Genomic DNA, 21,606 nt, shown 5'->3' on the forward strand with positions numbered 1-21,606 from the left:
GTCAGTAAGAACTGCTTTATATATAATCTGAAATTCAACCTGATTTGCGGGGGAAAAGGACTGCTACGCATGTTTTTCAATTATAAACTGTTCTCAAATATGTGCATCAACTTCTCAATGAATGTGGCCAACCATTTTTATTAGATTATAATCCCAATCAAGGATTTAGTATATATCTTATTTACAAAGTATCATGCACAGTAAACCACTTCTTTCTTATCTACATTTTCATAACATGCATGTACTTCTTTCTTGAGTAGATTGCATACTCTTTTATCATGCATGTCACAAAAGTTTTGTGCCCATGGGCAAATTGAATGATGTATCTATCTAGGTGCGAAATGGTTGGAAAAAGTAAGGGTGTAAGTGGCTAACCCGCAAAACCCACATATATGCCAAAATAAGCGACGAACCCACTTATTTTGACCTATAAGTGGGTTCGCGGCTTACCAACTTACATCCGTAGGAAAAAAGTACTAAAAATGGTACTATATAAATTCAACATGAGCGTCAGGGTAACACTACTTATGCAGTTCTGCAACTGCTATCTGCAGGCTCCATCAAGGTCTGACATTTTCTGCTTCTAGCAATCTTCTCATTCTTATCTACATTTCCCACGATTTGAAACATTATATGATTGCTAAAGTTGAAGAAACAATCAACGAACACCCTCCATTTAATTATTAGGTTCCATCTGAGATCAACTAAATATGCCACACAAATGTAAAGTAGACGAACAAATACTCAAGAGGGGATCAACATACCTTGAAGTCCATACAGAAGGAATCGTGTGCATATGGTGGCATTCAAGAAAACCGATTCGTCCTCAATCCGGCAATACACGAATCTGGATTTGCGATCTGACATTTGCTAGCGCTCACAATCTCCCCGTAATTCTCTACAGCGAATCTAGCAGTAGAATAAAATTCCAAAAAAAAGAGGGGGAAAAAGCATTGTTATCATCAGATTTCAGAGATGTATTTGTAACAACCAGACAGCGACCCAAAGTTGTAACCAGTCAATGAGGAATCGTAGAGACAAAAAAAAGAAACAGGAAAAAACATTCCTTAATTCGCCACCAGAATGGGGGAATCTAGGAAGGGGAAGAGCGGTGGTGGAATGGGGGCGAGGAATGTAGCCGGTGGCCGGTCTTGTGGCGGCGGAGGTGGGGGTGGTGGCCGGCGCCGGCCGCCGGGTGTGCCGCCGGTGACGACGAGGGGAAGGTACACGGGGTGAGCCGAGGCCGAGGTTGGGCAGGAAGGGGACTAGTGGGAAAGGGCCAAACTGGTACCGGCCGAGTTAAGTTTCAAACTTTTCAAACTTCTAACTTTTCCGTTACATAAAAACTTTCCTACACACATAAATTTTTAACTTTTTCGTCACATCATTCCAATTTCAACCAAACTTTCAATTTTAGCGTAAACTAAACATACCCTGTGTGTACATACCAACTTTGTGTCTCTCTGTAAATGTTTCTTAGGAAACTTTTCATTTCAGAATATTTAACGGATTTGAATTCGGTTTCTTGAAATATGAATTCAGGGGAAATGATGTGACGAGGAAGATTTGTTAGGGAATTTTTTTGAGAGTTGGCACTATTTTTTTCAACGTTATGTGTACGCCTGGAAACTTTGCTTCGCCATTGTTGTGATTACTTGCTGAAAAAATAGTAGCATTTTTAGAACAGTGATAAGTCAAACTTTCTAAATTTTGACTATTAATAGCAAAAATTTTAAAAAGATTAATCATGTAAATTTGATGTTACTATATTTATCATTAAACGAACTATCACAATATGTAACTCTCTTTATTTAAAACATATCTTACTTTTATAGATATTGTTAGTCAAAGTAGCATATCGAAGACCGAGCCGAGGTCCAAAAGTATTTATATTTTGGGACAGAGGGAGTATATGGAGAAAACTATCCATTGGACGGTCAAATGTTACAGTTGACCAACAAGAGTGAAATATTAAGTTATATATATGATGAAAAAAAAATAGTAACTGAAACATTTAAAAATTTTATGAAACATAGTGAAGATATACGTTGAAACATGTCACTATCACGTATGAAACAACAAGAGTTAACAGATTCAAACATATGTTTCTATTTTATCAAAATATAATCATGTGATATCTTGTTGTAAAGATTTAATTATAACAAATACAACAATATGATGGGATCGTATAATGGATAAGTAGTTTAGGAGAAAAAACTTTTTAAAGATTGCTAAAATGCATGCATGAAAGCATTGATGAATTGGAGACATGATACAGAGTTATGGCAGGTATTTCCGGTGAATTTTGTGGAACACGCTGAATATACACATTGAAACATATCACTATCAAATACAAAACAGACTTTTAGTGATTTGAAACACATTTTTTTCTTTTATCAAAATATAATAGTATGATATCTTGTTGTAAGAATTTAATTATAACGAATACAATAGTGTGATTGGATCATAGATCAGATAAGTATTTTAGAAAATAAATATTTTCAAGATTGAGACATACATGTATAGATAGATAGAGTAGGGAAAGCAGTAGGGTAATTAGTTTTTTTTTAGTTTTTGATGGATCGGTACTGATCCGGAGCATTCTCCAACCTATATGCTTCAGCCTTGCTGCAATGGTTATTATTAGCCAAATTTTGCTACAGGACACCCAAAATTTGTATAATTTGCTGATAGACATCGAAAAAACGTGTCATGGCTGAAAGACATTCTAAAAAACTGGTAATTTGCTAGAGGACACTTTCGGCTCAATTGAAGAGATGGATTCCTAAAAAAGACGAGAATGCCCCTCTAGCCACATGCTTCAAACATGGTGTTAGTAAAAATTTGGAAATTATGTAACTCTAAATTTACCATAGCCCAAAGTACATCACTAGCATACACCATTATTTTATTTTCACTTTAGTCTCGGCTCAAAAAAGCCTCAAAAAGCTTTTGACCCTAGGGTCATTCTGGTCTTTTTGAAAAATTTCTCTCTCCGATTGAGCCGGAAGTGTCCTCCAGCAAATTACCATTTTTTAGAGTGTTTCAGCCGTAACACGTTTTCACAATGTCTATCAGCAAATTACACAAATTTTAGGTGTCCTGTAGCAAATTTTGCCTTATTATTATTACATATCTTGGTTAACAAAAGTAGGGAGAATTTTAGCTTAAATAATTACTCCCTATATTTTGTACTAAAAGTCGCTTTAAATTTTTTCCTAGTTGAATTTCTTAAAGTTTGTCTAAATTTATAGAAAAACTTAGCAATATTAAACACCAAATTAGTTTTATTAAACTAACATTTAATATATTTTAATAATATAATATATTTTAATAATATGTTTGTTTTGTCCAAAATATTACTTATTTTTTTATAAATTTGATTAAACTTAAGTTTAAGAAAAATCAAAATTGAATTATGATATGAAACAGACTTACAATATGAAGATTAATAATATAAAACGGAGAGAGTAAGTCGGTTAATTTAGGCACATCAAAACAGCAACGGACATCAAGACAGTATATTTGTACATACTCTTGCGTTGAATGGAGTTAGAAACTTACGCTGGTTGGCACTCAGTTCCCAATGCTGTCAGCATCAACGGCATGGTGGAAAATGTGCTCGCCACATTCATGAGTTTGCTTTGGACATTTTGAATGGCTTAGAAAGCTAGAATGTTGACTGACCAGGACTCCAGGAATCAATTACTAGCTGCAATTGGCTACTTTAATGTTGAATAAAGGTGAGAAGATGCTTCCAATATAGAGCCATATATTGCCCAGTCAGTCAACGATGGTGATTGAAAGAATGGAAGCCAGGTGGAAAGAGAGAGCAAAGTTTTGGTTCACATGTAAAATTAATAGTGGAACTGATTGAAGTGACATACCTGATACCAACCCTCATCGCTGTAAGTAGTCTTGCAGTAAACCTTGACAATTTTCTTGCAGTATTGACAATCACTGACTTTTACATTTCCCAGTGGCCCCTGTGGCCCTGTCCAGACTCCAGATGCTTATAAAGCAGCAAGACCATGACCTAGATATGGATGAAAACCCATTGTACTCATTTGCAATGCTTCTCCGGTTCTCCCACATATTTTCACAGCTCAAGCTCTGAAACTTCTCTAGGGCAACAATGCTAAGCACTATAAAGATGATCGACATGAGCCCCTTCAGTTCAGTGGTTCCTCTGCTCCTATTCGTCTTGTTTTCTGCAGTGAATCCAACTGTGAGATCATCCAGCGTGCCAGGAAATCAAGGTATCAACAGCACCATTCTTCCTTCTGCGGCCACTCTGGAAGGCTGCCCACGGAGCTGCGGCAACCTGAGCTTCGACTACCCATTCGGCATTGGTTCTGGCTGCTTCAGGAACCCAGACTTCAATCTCACCTGTGACAACACCGCACAACCACCTAGGCTCTTCCTGCAGGGTGGGACAGAGGTTATCGAAGATATTGATGCTATTGTATACGGTAGCACCTCAAACTACCTATTTATGTATGTCATCGTTGATTTTTCCCATGAATCCCAGTAAGTCCAGGTACCAAAGATTATAACATGTCCTGGAAAGCCCCAGGGAGATCTTTTACTCTTGATAATGCCTTGCTAAACATTACTGGCTGTGACTTTGATATATACCTGCTTGATCAAGACAGAAATAGCGCTGTGAGGCTCTGTACAGTTACTTGCCCCAACGAAGAAATCACGGAAAAGGTGGCCAGGCAGAACTGCAATGGTACAGGGTGCTGTACCATCGAGTTATTTGAGGCTACTCTCAGTGCATTCTAGTTCAAATTTGTCCAACACAGCAAAGGTGGGCTCGAGGCACAAACAAACAGAAGCTCTTTATGGGACAGAATCAACATAACAACTATCTATGCTAGCCTGTCGTGGAGTATCGTCGATCAACCAACATGCGCCAGCACAAGGGATAATAGGACCAACTATGCCTGCGCCAGCAGCAAAAGCAAGTGCTGTGAGAGAGCTATGGATTACCTGATCTTGGTTACCTCTGTGGATGTGATAGTGGATATTGGGGAAACCCATACATACCCAATGGTTGCCAGCGTGATAACGGTAATTCACCCCGCTATGGAAACTATATATATGCAGCTGTGTGAGAAAAAAAAACTATATGCATGAATAAACTTCTATTCTTTAAAACTAAACGAAAAGTTTCAGTTAAACATGGATGTAGCTATACCTATTTCGAAATGTCCTCCTGTACACAACACTGCTGACAGCATTTATATATTTAGAGCAAGTTAAAACATGTACTAACAAAAAACTTGTGCAAAATTAGTACATATATGCTATACATAAAAAATATAAATAACTTGTACTATCTTTTTTCTAATTAGTACATATATGTAGTACAACATGATGTACATATATGATTTGTACTTCACCAATCATGTAGTACAACATGATTGGTGAAGTACTCACTGCACAGGAGTGAAATCCAAATCTTAAGTATAGCAACACTCATGCTTGGAAAATCTGTACTCAGATATATATGCATAACTTTGTCATATCAACAATAACCATATTTTAATTAAGTGAAAGAACTAGGAATTTATCTATTCGAGTAAACTTACTTACAAACATCTTATCATATAAAGTAGGATATATTCCAGCTCAGCAGAAGGCAAACTGCTCCCGATCGTGTGGGAACATCAGTGTTCCATTTCCTTTTGGGTTAGAAGAAGGATGCTTTGCAAGGAAGCTATTTCAGCTTAACTGCACAAGTGCAACATCCTCTAGCCTCCAATTTGATGATGAGCATCAGGTGACATACATAAATATCAGTGAGGGTCTTGTGGGCATTAGATATACATCTAATTATGAGCAGGAGGAATTTAAAGTCTATGTGCCTAAGCAACCAGATCTCTATATTGGATCTGGCGAATCATCGTCTGTGCGATGGGCTGTTGCCAATCTAACGTGCCAAGAGGCAAAGCAGAACTACTCCAGATATGCATGTGTTAGCATCAATAGCACATGCTTGGGGGTAAACTCTACAGATGGTTACATTGGTTATAGATGCAAATGTTTGCCTGGCTTTCAAGGAAATCCAGATGTGCAAAATGGCTGTGAAGGTACTCTCTCTCACACAAACTCCATTATTTACATTTAACTCACTATAACAAACATTTGAACGCTTATAACACTAAGAATGGATATAATTATTTAAAAAAATTTAATGTGACTTCAATAGTGGTACTGGTACAGAAAAAAAATCACGAATTTCATGCTTTTATGCTGGATCATGATTATAACAGTTTTTGGTATACTATTTGGATGTATGTTACAAAGTACTGACCAGTACTTCGAAGCAGAGGAGCACCTAAGTGAGGCCAAAGCCATAGAGGTTCCTAGCTTGGCTATATTCTTGCTTAAAATTAATATGTTTTCTAATAACTTATACATTAAAATCTTATTCTGGAAACAGAGCTATTTTCTAGAAAAATATATTCAGCATTTTAATTCGCATGCATAATCGTTGTAGAAAAATACCGAGAGAAATTCCGATTCTTACGAGCCCATGAATACTATGAAATCTTGTAGCACACATCCCTCTGCATTTTACAAATTGTAGTTCATAGCATTGCCTAGATGTTCATTTTATACAATTATCTGCCTCTAAGATTCTGTTCCCACCTAAAAGCAGAACATCTTTTTTTTTTGTCCATATTTTCCAGCAACAAACAAACAAAACTACATTCTGTCCATCATTTTATCAAAAGTTCGGTTGAACTAAAAAAAGTGTGATTTTTCCCCTGCGCTCCAATTAGGGAACTCATTACTCTCTTGAGGTAATCTAGGATTGTTTTTACTAGTCATCAACCCATGCTCCTCCATTACTAGTAGTACTAAATATCACCTACATGATATACTTGAATTTTGAAGTTTTATTTCTATCAGTATTTCCAACTTTAAGGAACATGCACATACCTTAATCATGTTAAGTAAAATGCCTTCACCTACGGGGCTTAAAAGCTGTAGCTATTTTTCCATTATTTTTTTAAAAAAAAAAAAACTGGAGCGATTTTAGGGGCATGAGCTGGGCTTCCAGTAAAACACCATTTTGGTCTACATAATCTGTTTCCATTGTTGCATGTATTCATTTAATAAATACTAATTGTTTCTAATCCTACTGGAGTCCAAACGCAAGCAAACAATGTTCTTTGCTGTCAGGATTCCAAACGCAAGCAAACAATGTGTATACTTGGATTCAACCTATTATAAAGATCTTTTTCTTTTTAGATTAAAGTGAGAATCTCTATGTTTTTCACCTCCTAAAATTAAGGTGAGGTCTTCTAGGAGAGCCTAGTAAGAAATATGTCTCCAAAGCAGCTGTATCCTGTTACGAATGTCTGTCTCATCTTACTGAGTTGTGGTTGCAGATATTGATGAGTGCAACACCCCGGGCATCTGTAAAGGAGTATGCCATAATACCATAGGAAACTACTATTGCACTGATTGTCCTTATAAAACACAGTATGATACTATAGAAATGAAGTGCACTTCAATAAGAAAGCAAAATATTCTGCTAGGTGAGTTCTATGCACATGTTAATTTCACAATGAATATGAATCAGATAATTCATGGCCAATTAAGGGGCATACTGCATATTACAGGTATCATTATTGGGCTTAGTGTTGGTTTTGGCATTCTACTTGTCAGCTTAAGTGCAACATTTATCTGCCGTAGATGGAAAAGGGACATCCAAAAGCAACTACGTCGGAAGCATTTCCAAAAGAACCAAGGTCTTCTCCTAGAACAACTAATATTGTCGGATCAAAATGCAACTGACAAGACAAAGATTTTCTCTTTAGAGGAGCTAGAGAAAGCAACAAACAACTTTGATTCTACACGTATCCTTGGTCGTGGAGGGCATGGTATGGTGTACAAAGGTATTTTATCTGATCAACGCGTAGTTGCAATAAAAAGGTCTAAACACATTGAAGAAGGTGAGATCAGCCAATTTATCAATGAGGTTGCTATTCTCTCTCAAATAAATCACCGAAATATAGTAAAATTATTTGGATGTTGTCTAGAAACCGAGGTCCCGCTGTTGGTATATGACTTTATTCCCAATGGGTCATTATTTGGTGTTCTGCATTCTGGCTCAAGCAGTGATTTCTCTTTGTCATGGGATGACTGTCTAAGAATTGCAGTGGAAGCTGCAGGAGCCCTCTGTTATCTCCATTCGGCAGCTTCAGTATCAGTCTTCCATCGTGATGTCAAGTCCTCTAATATACTCCTAGATGCGAACTACACAGCTAAAGTATCAGACTTTGGTGCTTCAAGATTGGTTCCAATTGACCAGACTCACGTAGTTACAAATGTACAGGGTACATTTGGCTACTTAGATCCAGAGTATTACCATACTGGGCAGCTGAATGAGAAGAGTGATGTATATAGTTTTGGTGTGGTACTTGGAACTACTACTCAGAAGAGAACCTATTTTTACAACAGTATCAGGATCAAAGCAGAACTTGTCCAATTACTTCCTTTGGGAGCTGAAGGTAAAGCCAATCAAAGAGATAGTTGCAGCCTACGTTCATGAGGAAGCTACTGAGGATGAGATAAACAGTGTTGCTTCTCTTGCAGAGAAGTGCTTGATGCTCCGAAGTGAAGATAGGCCTACAATGAAGCAAGTTGAAATGACTTTACAGTTCTTGCGAACAAAAAAGTTGAACTCATGCCATGCTACTCCAGAAAACGATGAAGAGCTGCAACAGTTGCTACCGAGAAGGTCTGAAGCTAGTTGCGAGCAAGTGGCTGTTAACTTGGGTAACAGTGCTAATTCTGAGTCTCGAAATAGCCTCAAATGCTATAGCTTGGAGCAAGAGTTCATTTCATCTGTTGGGCTGCCATGCTAAGTCCCTAAGAGCCGGTTTATAATTACTCTGAAATTCACAATGAGTTGTGTGAAGAAAGGATTGAATTTTTTCCAATTCTTAACAGGCCTTAAACGTGGACATCTACTACTCAAGGAATGCGGTCTACCATATTTATTAAATAACATCCCAAGAAAGTATCCTTATCTCATTTTTCCAGAGTATCATTCACACTAATGTACCTATACAGTTATAATGATATTGCATTTGATTACTACATGCATGTGCTTCCTTTTGGGAGAGATGCATATCTATCATATTTGTTACAAAAGTTTTGTCCCAATGGAAAAATTGAGTGATGTATGTATCTAGCTGAGAAATGGTTGGAAAATACTAGTACTAAAAGTACTATATAAATTCAACGGAAGAGTCAGGGTAACCCTACTTATCTAGTTCTGCAACTGCTATCTACAGGCTCCATCAAGGTCAGACACTTTCTACCTCTAGCAATCTTCTCATTGTCCTCTACCTTTTCCATGATTTGAAACATTATATGGTTACTAAAGCTGAAAATGTAAATCAGCGAGCACTCTCTATGTGACTATTAGGTGCCATCTGAGATCAATAACTATATGCCATTTTGAACCTGGCCATTTCTTTTGGCAATGCACGGGCGTTTGGTTTGTGGCAAAAATTTGTATTGTTTGTCCTTGCCAAAATATTGGTACCAAAACAGATACATGACCATTGCATTGCATTGACAATTTCTTTTGGTATGGTTAATTTGGGCTGTGAACCAAACAAGCCCATATAGTGGATGAACAATTAATCAGGAGAGGATCAGCATACCTTGATGCAAAATGGCCGATCCCACACAGAAGGAACCCTATCCATGACGGTGGCATTGGCCGCAACCATCCGTCCTCGATCTGGAAATAATCAAATCTGCAACTGCAACCCTACAAGAGCAGAGGGAAGAAAGGAAACTGTAAAAAGAAGTAATTAGACAAGGAGAAACCAAAAAATAATTAGTGGAGAAGAATCCACCTCAACACCTGTACAAAGTATCCACAAATCCAGCCCCAGGCCAGGAGGAATCGCGCGCGGCAGCACGGGGATGGGACGCAGGCCAGCACAGATCAAGGCAGGGCGATGGGAAGCTGCTCGCAAGAATCCGGCGGGCTGTGGTCTACCTGGAGATCTTGCAGGTGAAAGGCTAGCGCCTGGCGGTGATGGAACATGGAAGAGACGAGGGGAATTTTCCGGCGGACGAACGGGTGATGGGTAAGTCCGTGTGAAGAAAAAAAAAACAAGTTTGTTTAATGTGAACAATTTCTTTAAAGAAATAAAGGAACAGTGATAAAACGCCATTGACCAAATGAGATATTTTTTTAAAAAAAATCATTTTATAGAATATAGTCGATTCGATTTACGGAGTATCAGTGGTGGAGTTAGTGGCGTCGTCAAGCCCGAACAACTAATAGTGTTTTCGATTATCGATTAGTTTTTTTTATAGATGTCGACTTCTATGGGTAGTGGCAACCTGCCTTAGAGGTGGCTCTGCCACTATAGATTATAGATTATATAGATTTTGGCACGACACAATTCTCCCAACAATTTAAATGTTTGTTATAATATATTCGTAAAAACCAATAAATAGTTTTTGAACCACATCTCTACGTAATACAATTTTCATCCATCAATTCTTTTGATTTTTTATCCAACATAAATGGAAACAATGGTGACGACGAGGACGACGGCAACCACGAGCGGCTGCACAACGACGGCGATGATGACGGGAGCAGTGGCGGCGCAACAATGGTGACGACAAGGACGACGGTGACCACGAGCGGCTGCGCGGCGAGGATGACGGGAGCGGTGGCAGTGCAATGACAGCGACGACAACGGGAGCAGCGGTGGCGAGACGACAGCGGCGACGAGGACGACGGTGTAACACCCCAGGTAGCCACCTACCTACAGTGCCACACCAAAATACACTCACGCTGTGTTTGGAAAATGGGATAAAGAGGGTGGGAAATGGATATTATTTCCAGTTTTGGTATTTCCCTTGTTTGGGTAGGTTGGGATGGGATATGCAATCCTGCTGGATTGAGGAGTGGATATGTTGCTATGCGAAATTACTAAAATGCCCTCGCCACTGTGACCCTTCTATAATATGTTGTTTCATCTACCCAGCTCATAGCATCATCAGATCTGAGGCTATCTGAGGCTGCTCTTCGGTGTAAGCAGCTGGCAGCAATCCACCGAGATCCTCGCGTGGGACGAAGGGTCCCGAAGGTGGTGAGGGACCAAGACCACGGATCGTTAGGCACATTTCTTTGTCATCCTTTCTTCAGTTTTTTTAACTTGCGTTTTTCATTTGGATTTGGATCTGGCTGCTTTGATGGATGCAAGTTGCCTAGACCAGTATGAATGTTCGGCTAGCTCATGTTCTGAGCAGGGGACGTTCACCCCTTGGATGGTGGAACAAAATGTAATTTTTGAATTATAAAAGTTAACAAGTTTGGTTTTGTGAGTTTGTCCGTACGTTGGGATTCATGGCTGGATTCCTGAGCAACTTATTTCGTTGGGGACAGGGCATCAATAAATCCATTTATTTTTCTTTAAGCATTTCCCCCCTTCTTGTGAGGATTGTAAAACTTCTTTTCACCCATTTCCTTGGACAGGACATCAATAAATCCATTTTTTCCTTCAGTAAAAAAAAACTTTTCTTTTTTGTTACGACTTCAATTGGCTTCAACCTCCGATCCGTCTATAGGGCTGAAAAGAATTTATATAGGGATGTCATATGAGTTTCATAACATTGAATGTGGAACTGTAGAATAAGTACTCATATATGCATGTATGTGTTCCCATGGGTCCTTCTGTATGATTGTATCATTAGTTGTCTAACATTTGGATAACCTACATGCACAGCAAATGGATGGACGGTGTGTCAGCATCTTGATGCACCATGGGGGTGTTTTTTTAAAAGAAGGTGTTTTAACTTATGATGGAGGAAAAATTAAAATTTTCCGAGATATCGATAAGGATGAAATGGAGTACTCTCGTTTAGTACAGATGGCTAAGGATGTAGGCTACAAGGATGGTGACAAATTATTTTTTGCCATTCCTGGATGCTGTCTTGATAATGGTATAGATCAACTCATAGATGATGCATCAATTTCTCGAATGATGGAGCATGGAAAGTACTGTAACTTTCTTGAAGTTTACATCCAGCATAAGCAGCATAATATTTCTGAAAATCCAATGCTCAATGAAGCCATCAAATGTACCTATTCTGATGAGGTACTACATATGTTTTTCTATATAGTTTTACATTTTTAACTACAGATGTGCATTCGGCTAGATATGGTGGTTGCTGCTTTTATTTTATTGTCGAGTGCTTGCTTGCTCATGTACTGTGTGCATTTTATATGTTATTTGTCTTTTGGTTTTCAATATTGTTGTCTTAGAATACATCCAATATCAACACTTTTGAAAATTTATATATTCCTACATGACAGACATGGCTCGCCCTCCACCTAATAGAGATATCGAAGTATTCCGCCGTCAAAGGAGACAACGTAGGCTGAAAATTATAATGGCACTCCAGATTGTTTTGCTGTACTGGATGGTACAAATAAAAAAGCGTTATTCTAGGTTTATCAGAGAACCTTGTAGGTATGACCCAGCTAGTCGAACTAGAAGCTTGAATCAGTTAATATATGAAAGTGACATCCTTTGTATGCAACAACTTCGGATGGATAGGCGCTGTTTTTTGATTCTATGTTCATTGGTCAAGGATATTGGAGGATTAAGGGATACTAGGAATGTTACTGTTGAAGAGATGGTTGCTATATTTCTACACATATTAGCATATGATGAGAAAAGTCGATCCATGAGGTTTGATTATCAGCGGTCCCTGGAGACTATAAGTCGCCATTTTAATAAGGTTCTACGTGCAGTTCTAAAGCTTTCAACAATTTTGCTTAGAACTCCTGCACCAATCGAAGAAAATTGTACGATTAAAAGGTGGAAATGGTTTAAGATAACTTAATGAATAACCAAAATAACCAAAATCTTTACATAAATTGTCTTTTTCGTAAATGGACTTACAGTACCTTTCATATGTAGGGCTGCTTAGGTGCACTAGATGGTACCTATATAAAAGTAACAGTGCCAACCGTTCATAAACCACGGTACCGTTCAAGGAAGAATTTCATTGCCACAAATGTTTTTGGTGTTTGCACACCAGACATGCAATTTATCTATGTCTTAGCTGGTTGGGAGGGATCAGCTGCTGATGGGCGGGTACTTCGTGACGCATTATCGAGACCAAATGGCCTTAGGGTACCCCATGGTAAGGAGTTTGGAAAACTGTAGGTTGTACATTTTGATCAAGTATGCATTATTTTTGTAATTCCAAAATATAACCTGTCAAACGTAGGTTATTATTACCTTGTGGATGCTGGGTACAAGAACTGTGAGGGATTTCTTGCACCATATAGAGGACAACGTTATCATCTAAGAAAATGGAAGAACCCACCAAAAAAACAGGAGGAAATGTTCAACATGAAGCACTCATCAGCAAGAAATACCATTGAAAGGGCATTTGGATTGCTAAAGAAACGTTGGGGCATCATTAGGAATGGATCATACTACCCTATAGATACTCAAGTTGGTATAATTCTTGCTTGCTGCTATCTTCACAATCTCATAAGACAACAGATGGACTCAGATCCATTTGAGGCTGAACTGGATGCTAGTACGATCATCGAAGGCAACGACCATGATGTAATTGATTGCACTGAATCATCGGCTGAGTGGTCGCGGTTTAGGGATGACCTTGTATCTCAAATTTGGAATGCAAAGAAACAAAAACAGAAAAAGTAACTCTGAAATTTGTAATGCTATGTCTTTTGTTGTGCTGTTTGTCCTAACTGTATTAGCTAGCATGGTAATTATTGCCATATGTCCTTTTAAAGTGTGTTAGTGCCCATGCTGTATTTTCCCTTTCATTTGCATGGAACCATGGACATGTAATTTGGGTAATGTATTATAATATTTATTTCGCAGCTCCACAATTTTTTCATGTTTTTTGTATTATAATCTTTTAATGCGTAGAATACCAAGATTGGAAGGAATAAAAAGGGAAACAAGAAGAGATCTATGAGTCCTCAGGTTAAGAGAGATAAGAGGATCTGGACAGCTGAAGAGGAGAATGTACTAGTTGTTATTCTCCTTGAAATGAATGAGACTGGTTGGAAGGTGGATACAGGTCACAAGTTTGGGTACCTTTTACACATTGAGAAGGAGCTTGCTAAGAGGCTACCTAATTCCAAGATCAAAGCTGATCCCCACATACAGTCTAAAATTAAGGCACTTAAGAAGATGCTTTCTGCCATTATAGAGATTCAACAATTTGGGAGTGGATTTGGCTGGGATGATGAGAACAAAATGGTTGTTGGTGACAGAGATCAGTTCCTGGGCTGGGCAAAGGTGAATAATCTATCCAAACCTCTTGTTATATGTCTGTTGTTGCCTATTTACTTTTGTAATGATATCTAATGCCATGATTTCTTACGAATAGTAACTATGTTAGTTATTTTATCATGCTGTCAATGCTAATTATGTTAGTTATTTTGTCATTTTAAGTCAGATTATAATCAATAATTACTTGTTAGTACATAGTTTGCATTCTCTCTTTGATTTTTCGTTTTGTACATGCAAATGTATATTTTGTTTCATATCATGTTAGACTAATGCAGTAAGGACAAAACATTTTTTTTTTCCACAGAGTCGAGGTTGTGCTGCTCTTTATATGAAGCCCTTCCCAAATTTTGATAAACTCAGTGAGATTTATGCTAGTGACTTAGCTAATGGAGAAAGTGCTAAAGGTCCTGGAGACTACATTGAAATTTGTGAAGATGCAACCAGTGGTTACAACCATAGCAGCGATGAATCTCAGGGACTATCTCATAGTGGCAACCATTCAAGTGGAACTAAACCAGGAGGTGGTCGTAAGAGGATGTTTGTAGAAGAAGATCATGTTGAGTCAGCGTTCGCAACTGTCTCAAAATCATTTCAAAGCCTTGCAGATGCTGAAAAGGAAGCACTTGACCGTGAAAAGGAGGTTGAAACAATGAGGTCACAATTGTTTGATGTCCTGTGTGCCCTTCCTGGTTTCACTCATGCTGAAATAGTGAAGGCAGCACGTATTATTGGGACAAATGAATCCACGTTGAAGCTCTTCTTTGGCACTCCAGATAAGTTGAAAGGAGAGTTTGTTCATCAGGTGGTTAATAGCACAACATAGTATGTGAATCTTACTCCTAGTCCATCACCCTTTTGCTGATACACAGAACCACAGGAAATTAATGGTTGCGAATGTTGTTCGTGCTTATGAAATTTGGCCATGCTTGATATTTTGGTGTAATTTTATTTTGTATGTAAGTAATGGTGGGCTCTGTAAGATATCAATGCCATCATGTGTTGCATGTATGTATTATGTGATCGTTGACTGCATTTTGAATGTTATATAGTAGTACCACTTATTATAGGGAGGGGTATTTTGGTCATTTTTCTAGAAACTTCCATTTCCCATCCATCAAACCAAACAAGGGATATAACTTTCCTTCAAATAATCTCCCACCTCACACTACCAGTATATCATTTCCATTTCCCAATGAGCATTTCCCATTAGCCAAACGGAGCCTCAAAAACCACTAACTCCCAAAATTATTAGAAATTTCGGTAGAGTCTCCCCTAAAAATACGAGCATCCACGACAGGTAGTTATAAGATAACTTAATAACGATATAAACCACACAAATCCAACCCATCCTAGCTCCATAAATTCCACATGAAAATAAGGACCAGAACTTTAAATGGCATTTACAAGTTCTATGCAAAACTTACGCTAAGCAGAAACATAGTCTAAAACTAAATTTCAATAGTGTGCAATAATAATGCGTAGTTCAAGGGTGCTACTCCCATCCCATGCTGATCAATGTCATTAGGTACCTAAAAACCAAATTAAACACAGGAGTGAGTAAAGAATACTCAGCAACTACAATATTGAACTAGTAAAACATACACAGGTTTAATGCAATAAGAAACCAATATGAAAGGTTGGATTTACTTTATTCTAAAATAAAGAAGTCAAAAGATAGTAGTTCCCTCCCGGGCAGGTATGAATATCCTCTTAGCATTACCGATAAGCCGAGCAAGCGTGATTAGCGTTTCTCAAGGATCATGAATAAAGACCCAAATTGCACTCCCATGGCTACGCATGGTTCTTGAATAATGTAAACAGAAACATCCGGAATAATGAAACATGAATAACATCATAAATTCAAATATGGATTGAAACATGATTAAGTAGCACAACATCAGAGCCATACGATCAATAATATCAAGCAATTAAATAATAATTATGCAAGTAAAACCAAACAAAACAACTCAGTTCGTCCATCACATAAGTCCGTCTTGTACTTGCCTTAACTCCTTCGATACTCCGACTCAACTCCTCCAACGTTGGAACCCTCCACACATGTGGAGCAAAACTACGCATAAACCACTATATCCAACTATAATAGTTACAAGGGATATCTACTAAAATCGATAACCTAGAACATATAAACTTTTTATCGATTTGTATTGTATAACCTATAGCAGTTTCCTTACTGTTTTTTTTGTAACTCGCAAACCGTCTAATGGAATCTAGCAAATAATACAATTTTGGACATCTAGATAAAATTGTCTACAACTTTCATGTTGGGCGAAAAATCAGATTATGCCTCTGGAAATCCCAGATTAAGGAAAACAAATTGCTGTCCTGATTTCCGGACCCGGTCAGCAGTACTGTTTCTGTTGTTTCTCCTAAACCGCTTATTGGAATCAAGCAAAACCTGCGGTGTTAGAAAGATATCAACGATGACTACAAATTTTATGTAGGACAACTAATCTGAATCCGGATGGTTTAACACCAGAATTGAAAATACGGTTTCAGCCTATATTCAAGCACCTCAAAAATTGTGGCACGAGTAGCTATCAAATTAATTTCTATTTGAATCTTACACTTCTAGGGACTAAAGAGAAGCTGCCTATTGCAGGGGAGCAACACTACCTTGCGACAAATTCCCTAATTTGCGAAATCGATGAAATTCCTCAACGTTGCTTTGCCTTTTCCTTTCCTTCTTCCTCCTATACAATCTCTCTGTACCCTTCTCTCTGATCATGCAGCAGCAACATGTTAACAGCTCGAATTGGATGAACACTTCTCACACTCACACACTCACAATAGATTCAGGCAACTATTGGTATTACTTCTCAACCCAACAGGGCTGAGCCGCCGCCATCACCGCCGAGTTGCCAAGCCTGAGTTCTTCATCACAGAGTATTCTCCTTATATACAATTCACCAACCATTCGTCTTTGATTACGCTACTGCCAGCTGTTGCCAGCTATCTCAACTAGACTTAGTCATTTACATGGCCCAATATGGCCCAAAGTACTTATTGTTCAGTTTAGTGGGCCTTGTTGTACGCCTGGTCACAGCTGCGCCTTGTTCATCGTCCGGCACGGGCAGCTTCTCAGCCATCTGCTCCATCTGCTCTTCTGCTTCAGTTATAAGCTCACCATCGCCAGTAGCATCTGGGTCTTCAGGCTGCTTGACACAACAGCAGCAGGGCCACGCGTGAGGAGGAGGAGCAGCAGCAGCAGCAAGGAAAAAGGTTAGCAGCAGCAGCAAGGGAGCAGCAGCAACAGCAGATCGGCAGCAGCCGCAGCAGCAACAGCAGATCGGCAACGACAGAAGGAGCAGCAGCAGGAACTCATCGGGAAGAAGGAAAACGGAAAAGAAACATCGGTTGTGATGAATGACGATGACTGCGGCCTCCGGCTATGGCCATGGCGGCGGCGCAAAGACAGCGGCAGCGGCAAGAGCGCAGGACGGAAGGCATGGCGGCCGCTAGGGTTGGCTGCAGGAGCGATCCCCCTTTTTTTTCTTTTTCTTTTTTTCGTTTTTTTTCGTGGTTATATAGAGACTAGAAAGGAAATCAACAGCCCACATCGTTTCAATCCCGGGGACTTCGTTCGGACTCCGATTTCTATAAACTTATAGTCTATTTTGCACTACTCGGCGAGCTCTACGTATCCGCTGTTCCTGATCGCCTATTCGAACAACGGTTTAAAAGTTGAATTTTTGTGTGTTTGCTATAATATTCCCCGAAATATACTAATTCGAAATTCGGGGCATTACATTCTTCCCCCCTACGATTGAATTCGCCCCCTACGACGACAACGGGAGCAGTGGCAGTGCGATGACGGCGACGGCAACGGGAGCAGCGGTGGCAGGACGACAGCGGCGACGAGGATGACGGCAACCACGAGACGCGGCAACGGGGAGCAGCGGCTGCACGACCATGGTGACGACGACGACATTTTTTTGATTTTATTTTTTTTCATTTTTTTCTTTCCGTGCGGATGGTATAATTTGACCGCACGGGATAATCGATTATCCCGAGCGGATGGGCCGCCCGTAGGCGAAAAAATTGATTTTTTAGACATCCAGGTGCAGATGGGCGGGACCTCCGCACGGAAAAATACATTATGTAGTAGTGCCCATACATATGCAGCATCGCGCGGAGGCAACTCACAGTATGAATATTTTTGTGACTCAGTGTGATCAAATAATCGGATTGGGATCACCTGCAGTAGCTATAGCTACTGCAACTTAAGCAGTCCTATAACCACCATTGGATCAGAAATTGGTGTCCCAGATCTTTCCTAAATACTGTTCACAGAAAACAGTACAAAGCGTGTTCCTGTAGCATGTGTTGTAGCAGTTACTTTTAAAACTACTGTAGCATCTGTTTGGACCGTTGATTGTCTTGATCCAACGATGGAAAACAGTCCACAGTCCCAAGTCCCAACTGCCGAACTTGCAGTCCCTATTATGATCAGCTAGCATGAATGCATGATCTCATGAACAAGGGGGGAATTTCCCCAGGGAGATTCACCCAAGGGGGGGATTTGGTGAATACCCTCCCGCCACCCAATCCCCTCATCAATCCCTATCACCATGGGATTAGCATTAGATTTGTTTGGACAGGTAGGGGTTGGTGGGATTGGTTTGTTTGGACTAGGGACGAAGGTTTCACCATTACAAAAGATTTTAATATGCGGCGCATAAAGTTGCAGAAATTCAAAACACCACCCAGAAAAATCTAAAAATTCTGGGAAGGAAAGAAAAAATTACGAAAATGGTAAACTAACTAAGATTGGTTGCACAATAGTCTAGAAAGCATGTCAATTCAGACTTAAGATTAGTGCACATTGAGATTATAGACACACACGTAGATAGCTATTACAGTAACAAGTAGCAGGGATTAAATTGTACAAAACAAAACGACGTAAACTGAAGCTAAATCATTAATATCTAAAAGCTAATCTTGGTTGCTAGAAATTCCCCAAATTAATTGCACATTTCTCAGGTACATCACAATAGTAGAAGCGCGTTATTGCAAGGGTATTAGTACCTCCTCCGTTACCTGCAAAAGGAAAATAATGCATTATCTTCATATGATAATCAGGTTACATCATTCTCACTATACAGGTCAGTCTATGCCATACACAGTTGATGTATTATCTACACAATGAGAATATTGTGTCACTGACAGCAGAACAACAACATATAATAGCTACTTCTATAACCAATAGTTTGTAAACCACATGTTTAACCCCTACTGAAATAGCTTAACTAGCAGCAGTCAACAGAAACTATACAGGTTAATAGAAACTACAGGCCAATAGACAATTCATATATCCAAAATATCAATCTCCAGAAGAGATCCTACAATTTTCAAAGTTCACAAGAACTAAACACTACAGTATCAATCTCACATTATCCTAAATCAAGAATTTTTTTCTTCGACACAGTACACTCTTGATTAATAGAAGTAGAAAATTTCAGTTCCAAGACTGAAACTCTGAAGCATGACAAGCACCTAAAAAGTGTCTAATTGCGGGAATAACATCAACTGCATGATTTCTCTATTTATACACTTCTAAAGATCTGGTGTTGGTCTACGAATTAATCAAAAAATGCACATTGAAAGGAAAAATGGCACAATCTACAGTTGTACTCTTCATCAAAGTAAAAAATTTCAGTTTTAGAGAACTGATACTCCCAAACATGCACATGATCTGAGACTGAATTTTCTAGCTAAATTTCAGCAACCTGAACCATAATTTCAGAATTTCACAATTCAGAATTGAGCTCAATTTCAGCAGGTCCCCAACATATACACTGCAGTAATGCAGTCAGTGGGCAAGAAACACAAGCACATTTAGAGTGTATAGATGGAATTGATGTTCCTACTCTTGTTGTTTTTAAAACCAAAAGAATTGCATATTTCTGGGAAGCTGTTAAGAGGAAGATGTGATATTTCTCTGATCCATTTCCACAGTGAAGGACGCATTTCACAAGGGGCATCCTAAATTCCTAAAAATGATGGCATCCTTTACAGAATTACAGGGTCATGGGAATCAACAATCATCTTCAGATTTCGTGGAACACGTGTTGTATTAACAGATCCAATGGCCAAAGCAGTTGATAGACACTCAAACTACCAGAATTAAAGGAAAAAAAACAAAACAGAAACAAAATCAGAACAATATCAGATTCTATGCTAACTGACTGGAATATACTTGCTGTCAATTTCAGCTAATGACTCTGAACAAACACATGTCATTCTCTATTACGAATGCATATGTGCCATTCTCTAGAACTAATGCAGAGCAAATCTGAGCACCCAATGACAATAGTAAAACTTAGTACTATATAAATCTGAGCACTGTTTAACAGAACATTATCGAAACTCAAGAACAGTTAATTTAGGCAAGACATAAACAATAGAAACTTTACGCAGAACATACCTCACAAAAGCACCCAATCTCATGTATATCAACCCTGTCAATACAAGAAAACCAGGTAAGACAACATGCTCTGAAAATTCGTGTGAGCTACTTACTACACTGCAGGGCTTGCGTTGAAAGCTGAAGATAGCAATGTTAGCCAAAACTAGCCTAATTAATAGTGTGAAATTATAAGGGTAGGTTAGTTTAGTGTTTTGCTGGGTATAAAAGCTTCAGGTTGGGTTAAATTAGGATGCTTGTTGGGTGGATTAACACTTAACAGCCGCAACTTTAGACCTTAGACACGTCACAAATGTATCTTGAAGCTAATTGTCTGTAATGCTGATAATTGACAAGCATGCATGTGCCATCTTGAATCGTTGATGGAGTTCAGAAGAAGGATGGTGTTTGACATACCTAGATGATGTAGCAGAAGATGCTCCTCGTGGTTCTTGTTGGAGAAGACCCGGTGTCCGGACAGAGGTGACCGAACAGAGAAGTAATTGCCAGCGGATCTTGCATGGAGGGATGGCAGCAAAACATAAGCTTCCTCATCCACACGAGCAGCGACGGGGAGAAGAGTAAGGGGCTCACCTGATGTCTGCACTGGGGAAGTCAGTGGCGGCAGCGGATGTGTCTACAAGCGGCTGCTCCGGCAGATCAGATGTGAGGCGGCGGCGGTGTCTACAGTGAGAGGAGGCGGCGACGCGAGCGGATGCGATGGAAGGCGGCGACGCGAGCGGATGCGGTGAAAGGCGGCGGCGCAGGAGCCAGGAGGATGCGGTGGGAGGAGCCGGCGCGCGATGGGACGAGAAGAGCGGCACGGGAGGAACCGGCGCA

General features: G+C 39.3%; 1 long non-coding RNA gene and 1 pseudogene across 1 annotated transcript; one reads left to right on the forward strand and one right to left on the reverse strand.

Annotated features, from left to right (window-relative positions):
* The first annotated feature begins 4,046 nt into the window (after nt 1-4,046).
* LOC127771138 (wall-associated receptor kinase 1-like) lies at nt 4,047-8,888 on the forward strand (annotated as a pseudogene).
* On the reverse strand, nt 8,403-10,152 carry LOC127771139 (uncharacterized). The gene is made up of 3 exons (XR_008017092.1): nt 9,894-10,152; nt 9,696-9,805; nt 8,403-8,649 (listed from the first exon to the last, which is right to left on the reverse strand). It is a non-coding gene; the product is annotated as an uncharacterized LOC127771139 (long non-coding RNA).
* Between the last annotated feature and the right edge of the window lie 11,454 nt (nt 10,153-21,606).

Source organism: Oryza glaberrima, chromosome 4 (genome assembly GCF_000147395.1).
Source record: "Oryza glaberrima chromosome 4, OglaRS2, whole genome shotgun sequence".
NCBI lineage: Eukaryota > Viridiplantae > Streptophyta > Magnoliopsida > Poales > Poaceae > Oryza > Oryza glaberrima.